This window comes from Mus pahari, chromosome X (assembly GCF_900095145.1).
Source record: "Mus pahari chromosome X, PAHARI_EIJ_v1.1, whole genome shotgun sequence".
Lineage (NCBI taxonomy): Eukaryota > Metazoa > Chordata > Mammalia > Rodentia > Muridae > Mus > Mus pahari.
In genome coordinates, this window is record NC_034613.1 from 32,159,229 (window position 1) to 32,167,175 (window position 7,947).

Here is a 7,947-nt window from a genome sequence, read left to right on the forward strand (position 1 = left end):
AATCAAAAATACTAAATGATTGTGGGACAATAGGTTGGTCAGTAACCAAAACCAGTGTATTCAGTATTTCTATGTCTAAGTTCAGAACATTTTCTGTGGGGGAATATGTATTTGTGAGACAGTGGATTTCATCTGAAGAGCTGAATTGCTCAATAGAAATTTAGCAAATACTTTTTTACGTTTTGCCTAACCCTTGATCTCTTTGGAATTAAACTCTTTTAAGTATAATTGTTTCCTGATTGTAGCTATTTTCTTAAACTACAATTTAAAATAAAGTGGAGTTTGCACTATTCTGCTTTCAGATGTCTTTTCTGAATTGTTAACCATTTTAGTTTGCATTTTGTTTTGACTGCTCATTCATTTCCATGGAGATTTGGAAGAGCAGCTGAAAGCAAGCAGAAAATAATGAGATCTCTTATCTTCTGTAAAGTGAAGGTCAAGACAGAAAGATGTGCATATGTGTTCTTGAGGATATGTGACCCAGTAGAAGATGATAATTCGTACACTTTGGCTGACACTTCTGTTTATGCTAATGTTGCCACTTTTGAGTGACCATATACTGAAAGGAATGATCCATTTAGGAGAAGTGCTAAAGCCTCAAATGGAACGATATCTTGTGGATGTGGTATGGACTGTTGACAGGATTTAGAAGCTGTGAAAACCTATGTGGTGATTTTGTTATATCATATCACTGATCTGCACCTCAAAAGAACATCATCTATAGCAACAAAATTGTAAATTCAGCAGCTTACAAACTCAAAATGCACCATTTTTGATTCAATACATCCAACTATCTCGTGTGGTATATCCATTCATAATAACCCCCTAATAATCCAGGAATCCTCATTGTGGCTTATTGCTAGAACTAAGCATTGCCCAAACTTCTGAATTTTCCTCAAACTTTTCTCCACTTATAAACATTTCTATTAGAGTTTTTTGACCTGAGATCACCAAAGAGAAGGGGCTTTTCCATGTGACTAAAGGGCCTTCAAGAGAATGGAAAGATGTTTCTATGGTAATAATTTGATAGTGATATTTAATAGTGTGTGAAAGTATCAACTATTTAGCACTCTACTCAAATAATACTTTACAAATTTGGCAGTATTTTAGGATAATAATTCAATAGAAATAAAGGCTCTGAAGTCAGGAAGACCTGGGTGCAAATGTGCATTCCATGTATAAATAGGAACTTTAAGGTAATTTTTTTACATTTGGAGTTTTTTTTTCTGATTGTAACACTAGAAATAAAATGGAAGTTTGGTGGGACGGAATGCTAAAAGTAGAATAAAGTAAATATCATCCATATCCTATTGCATTCATATACTATTTAAAATATTTTGGTGTGTATTCTTTAGTGTACATAACTTGGATAAAGATGCTGAGGCTCAAATTTATATTGACATATGAAGAATAAATTATGTATATAATGGAAGCACATAACATGATGCCTGCATACAGAGTGTCTCCAGTAAATTATGTATAACTTGTCAAATTAATGTTGAATCTTATTTATGTATGTGTATACATGTGCTCATATATCTGTGTATCTGTGATGTGTGTTATATTTGCCCTTGTATGTGGAAGCCAGAGATCAACATCAGGTGTTTGATCCCCAGGAGCTATTAATCTTGTTTTTGAGACAGAGTCTCTCAGTGGAATATAAGGCTCACTAATTAGGCTATTCTGGCTGGTCAGCAACCCGAGATCTGCCTGTCTAAACTGTCTCAGCACCAGGATGACAAGAATATCAGACCATCCTGGGTTTTATGTAATTATGCGTGGACAGAGCCAAGGGCTCCCTGAAAAAAAGCCGCGAGATGGCTCACTGTGTTTCTTTTGTCCTAGGCTATGCCTTTGTATACATTCAGTAGTCTTCTACCTATAAGTTGTTCCCAGTTCATGGTCTTTATTAGGAATCCTGGAAGAGTAAATCTGCACTCCTGCTTTCTTTATGTAGCCTTACTTTATTTGGCAAAATGTGATACACCAAGCTGCAGATCAATCAATGTTATTGATTCACCAAAGTTTGTATTTAAAGGAACCAGTCAATACCTAACTAGCCCTACAAGAACAGAATGTATAATGCAATTGTTTTGACCAAATTCTATTTGCCTAGTGCATTCTCCTCTAGGCAAAGTGAAGAATGACTTCTATCATCTATCAGATTCTTCCTTCTTCAGGCAACCATAAACTACACAAGTTTTCAGTGCACAATTTCCCTTAATTACAACAGTGTAAACCATTTCAGGAATTCATGGAAGTAGAACTAAAAAGGTAATGTAGGCTCTTGCTAGTATGCCTCTGGCTAACTCACCTACAAATGTTCTTTTATTATTCTAATCTAGCTATGAACTGATGGAATAGCTATATCTCTCCTTAACTTGTTATTTATTTTGTTGAATTTGTTACACTTATATTCTCTGAAATAAGACTTCTTAGAGCAGAAATCATGCTGCAAGACTATTTATTTATTTTGGTTTTTTTTTTTTTGTTTGTTTGTTTGTTTTTTTCAAGACAGGTTTCTCTGTATAGCCCTGGCTGTCCTGGAACTCACTCTGTAGACCAGGCTGGCCTCAAACTCAGAAATCCACCTGCCTCTGACTCCCAAGTGCTAGGAATAAAGGCGTGTACTACCACCACCTGGCCAACTATTTTTAAAATCAAGGTTCTTTCTTTAACTATGAATCAGTGCGCTTATCTGTACAACTGAATAATGTGAGGAAACAAAATCAGTATACATCCCAGAGTTTGGTGAAGATTAAATTTTATAGGTCATAAAGAATGTAATACTTTTTAAAGTATTACACATTTTAAAGGTTTTACATTTCCTAGAAAAGAGTGATGTTGTCATTAAAAACACAAATAGAGCAATTAAAGTTGGCTAATGTGGTTAATATCAGAACAACTAGACCCTATCATACATGTCTTAGCAAATAGGGGATCTAAAATACAAATCTATGGTACTTATAATTCAGTACTAAAGGGAAAACATGATAAAGAGATGAAATATCTGCATTAGCTATGGCATTAGATCATATCCTTACAGAGTATTTGCTGGAACAAGTATAGAAATGATTAAACCTGGACAGACGAAAGCAAAAACAATATATTCATCTCTCAAAAACTGTAGAGACTTCTAGATCACTAATGTTTATCAGATTAAAATCACAGGACTTGAATGTATGCTTTGCCCCCTAAATACCAAAATGATACATTAAGAAATCCATTTTGTCTATCCATGCATGACATAAAAATGAAAACAGGCCACGGAAAACCCGTAGTGACTTTGTTCCAGCTGTAGAAATAATCAGTTTCACAAGTGTTCTGAGTAAGTACCACTATGTTGACTGCTGTTCCAGTTAATATCAATGATGAAACCACTTGGTCACATCCCTCAACACAAATGAATCTTTACCTCATTCATTACAAGCTTGAATGAAATAAATGCCTTGCAAGCTACACTGTAGGTAGTCAATAGAGCCCTCACCTTCAGAAATCCTATACCCCTTCTGGCTGGACTAGAACCTACTCAGTGACAATTTGAATAGTATCTTTTCTCCATTTCCAGATGGAAGATAATTGAATTGCATTATAAATTTGGGAAACCACAGTACTCAAGTTTGTCTTTTATTCGACATAATTGACTTACACAATCCTGATACTCATTAGTGTTTAGGCTACTGCAGACCAGGAAGATTTCTGATCAACTGTGTTATCATTTTAAGAGTTAGACTATATTAATCCTTGTCTTACTTCCTGCACTAATAATGTGGATTACATTAGATGGTATTCATGTCTCCTCAGGTAAAGTCACTGGAAATCTTACATCTCCATTAATAATTTATACTCATCCCACTTTCCACCCACTCCTTTCTTCACTGCTGCCAATGTACACTATAAATTCTTTTCTCCGTGATGTTACTTACGCTGTTGCCTCCCCCTAAAATGCACTCCCTCCTCCTCACTGCCTCTTCAAGTTCTATGCATCTTTCAACACCTAGTACAATTTCTTCCTTACTAATTAAACCTCCTATGCCGACTACAGCACACACTATTCTTAGTCTCTTTTGACTTGATATCACTGTTGGTCTTAATCTGTTTTGAACCAATATATGTATATAAATAACCACTAAATAAGAGTTCTGACTCACAAGATACATGATATACAGCAGTGTGTGTGTGTGTGTGTGTCTGTATGTGTGTATGTGTGTCTGTGTGTCTGTGTGAGTTAAAGTTTCTGTTGAGAAAGTCCACACTGGATACTTCTTTTGTATTTTCTACAACATTTGACTATAAACACCGCTAAAAAAAAATCCACTTGTAATTTGTTGGTTCTGCAGTTATTTATTTCTCTTTAATTTTTCTATAACACTTTGTAACACAATTTCTTTCCCTAAAACATATCTTACACACATTTTCTTTTCAATTTTAAAAAGAACAAAAAATACAACCAGAGAATAAGGCAATATGACATTTAGGATAGTTAAAATTAAAATTAACCAAGCAGAGAGAAGAAAATGAAAACCTAATTTTTCACATTTCCTGTTATCACTTCTTATAGCACTAAAGTTGGCTATGGCTATTCCTAGTCATCAGCTGGTTAAAATTAAGTATATCTGCTTCTTTTTCTTCTGTCACAAAAACTAAAATAAATATCAGTGACTTAGCATCTCTTAGGAATTTTCCAAACTCCAAGTATATAATGTAGATACACAAATACACAGACATTTTCCAAAAATCTTGTAAATTGAATTTTACTTCCATTTTTCACATAAGGAAAAGAAGCCCCAGAAAGGTACTTGTACTTATTTACAATAATTAGTTTGCATCATACCAGATTGAACCCAATTCTATCTTTTCTCCAGTGTTTACACTGAAGAATGTAACAAAGGTTATAACCTTTCCTTCTGGGACTCCTGAGGACCAAAGTGGAGGGATTTATTTTGAGTATTCAACACAGGCTAGGAAAGTCAAGATCTTACAGGGTTACATGTCATCAATTTATTCAGTACTATGGGTAAAATTTACTGTAGACAAAGCATCACTGTGTAGCATAAAGAATATGGATGTTAAAAACAAACATGCTGTTTTATAGTTTCTGCTTCTGCCACTAACTGGCTGTATGACAGTGGACACCTCCTTTAACCTATTTTGGCCTCCATCGTTTCATTCTCATCTGAAAAATGAAGTAGTTGAACTAGGAGATCTCTGGGGGTCCTTCTAACTCTAATGGTCTATGAATTAAATGTCAAACTATTACTCTAAAAGGACAGCTGTTTAAGGATCTGCAATTAAATCAACCAAAAGAAAACCTGGCTCAATGAATTTAAATGTAAGTGTTAAGCTAAATTTAATGTTTTGGCACTCACAAATTTGCCTTGCAAGTTAATGTAAAATCAGTGTGAATGGTAAGATTTTCCTAACCTGAGGAGGAAAGTATCTCATTACAATGTCATCAAAACTAATTCAAGAGTTGAAAAGGCCAGCAATGTTATAGCAAACGAAATTTACATCTTGAAAAAAATGAGGGTATAGCATAGAAATTAGAATATCTCTACCTTGTCTCAAAGGTATGAGCTGAAAACTCTTCATGAATAAACCATCAGGGTGTAATGTATACTCTCGACTTTTAGCCTTCCCTAGCTTCCCAATTTAGGAAAAGCATTTCTTCCGAACCTATGTGTTGATTCTTGCTATTTTCTGCATTTATATTGTCTGGGCATTTAAAATCTAAACCTTCTGAGAACAAAAGCTCTTTAGAAAGGCAAAAGAATTCATAGCCATATTTACAGCCAGATGCCTTGGAATATGACTGAGCATGCATCTTTTGAAGTTTGATACCTGTAGTAAACCTAAATGACACTGCTTTTCACTGTTAAAATTATCACTAAGTCACGTCTTGTTAGCTAATGACCTAATATTTGATGGGAATAAATGAGAATGGAGCTCCTTGTATAAAAAGAATAACTTCATCTACCTGTATTTGATTCATGATTCCTTAGAAGTTGCTACCACAATTCAATATCTGTCATTTCAAGGGATGTTGAACTGGAATTACAAATTGTGAATATTATCTATTATACAAAGTCACATGGAAGTGAGCCAGACTCCAAAGGAAAGATTTAGGTTCTTCCACTGAGTTTGCATTTCATTTAAATGCAAGTTTGCAATGTTCTTAAGGCTGTTTAACAAGAGAATATATATGATATGAAGAAAAGAGAGTACAGGGAGACAGAGAGACAGAAATAAAGAAAAATCAGGAAAAGAACAGCAGGAACCATAGGATATAATATATTAGATTCTATTGCTAAGCATCTCCACATTCACTACTAAGTTCAGATTTAGAGACAGTGTCTCAGTGTCTTTCAACATTTAATTCTCTTTTTATTATATTTTTTTCCAAAAAATATTTAAGCATAGGAGATAAGTCATATTTGCCTTTTGTCAGTTTCAGAAATTCAGTTCCTCTTTTCCAGTGATTGGATTAATGTGATACATGTGATGCAATTTTGTCCAATAAATCTGAAAAGTCTTCTGGGAACTTCTGGAAAAGCTTTTATCTGTCCTTGCATCTCCCAGCAAGCTTAGATTTATCATGAGTCATCTCCTGTTATGGAGCGTATTTTAGTTTAACAAAATGCAGGCATTTGTTTTTCTGTGTTCCTTCCTGCTTTGAACATTCTCATGTAAGGACATAATGTTTAGAGCTATTTCAGCTACTTAGTGACCGCAAGGGAAAAGCAAAAATAATTTCACAGAAGCCCACTCAATGTCCTGACATCATTTGGTTGAATTAATCCTAGCACCAACTACCTCCAGATTTCTCTTTTAAAACACATTAGATATGATTTAATTTTCTTGTTCTCTATTGCTTGTAGATATAAAGATCATCTAGGATGGAGAAAAATTGCCCCAAAATGTTCTTATTGAAGTAACTACCGTAGAAGCGTTGATAACTATTATGATGCATATAGTACATAAATCTCTACATCTGAATGATTCATCTCATGGTTTGGCTCCTCACTATTGGTAATTTTGTCTTTTGCCTTTACAAAACACGTTCAATGTAATGATAACGAGAAAATTAAATTTTGCACAAGGTTCTAAGTATATTTTCTTCCTCAAATGTATGTTTTATGTTTTAATGTTTTATGATGATGATGATGATGATGATGATGATGATGATGATGATGATGATGATGTGAATGTCTGTGTGGCAGTATATACACACGAATTCAGGTGCCCGTAAATGTTAGAAGACAGTGTCAGACTCCTTGGAACTGGAACTACAGGCTACCTGACATGGTTCTGGAGACCTCTCAATTCTTCTATCAGAGCAGTACCTTATCTTTAAGAATAAACATCTCTCTATCCTTTTCTTTGTTTCTTCTTTAACTTTGTTTGCTTTGTTTTGTTGTCATTAATTTTGTCTTGTTTTGCTTTGTTTTGAGACAAGGTACCATTGTGTAGACGTGGATGTCCTGGAACTCTGTAGACCTGACTTGCCTTGAACTCAAAGATACCCTGCCTCTGCCTCCTGAGTGCTGGGATTGCAGGTGTTTGCCACCACACCCAGTTCCAGCTACTTACTTGTGTATTATAAATTCTTGTCATGATTTCAACCAGATTGTAACCTTCATGGTGGCAATGATTAGTTTATAGAAGACCAACATGATACTAAAAGAAAAGACAACTTTTACTTGTTATATTAAATTATTGCTCTTATTCCTGCTTAGTTTATCATAAAGTCTTCAAAATTAATTTTGCTAAAAAGAATGATATTTCTTATTGGGTTCAAGATGTAGTTTTATTATTATTATTATTATTATTATTATTATTATTATTATTATTATCTTTATTTACATTTCAAATACTATCCCGAAAGTTCCCTGTAACCCTCCTCCGCCCCTGCTCCCCTACCCACCCACTCCCACTACTTGGCCCTGG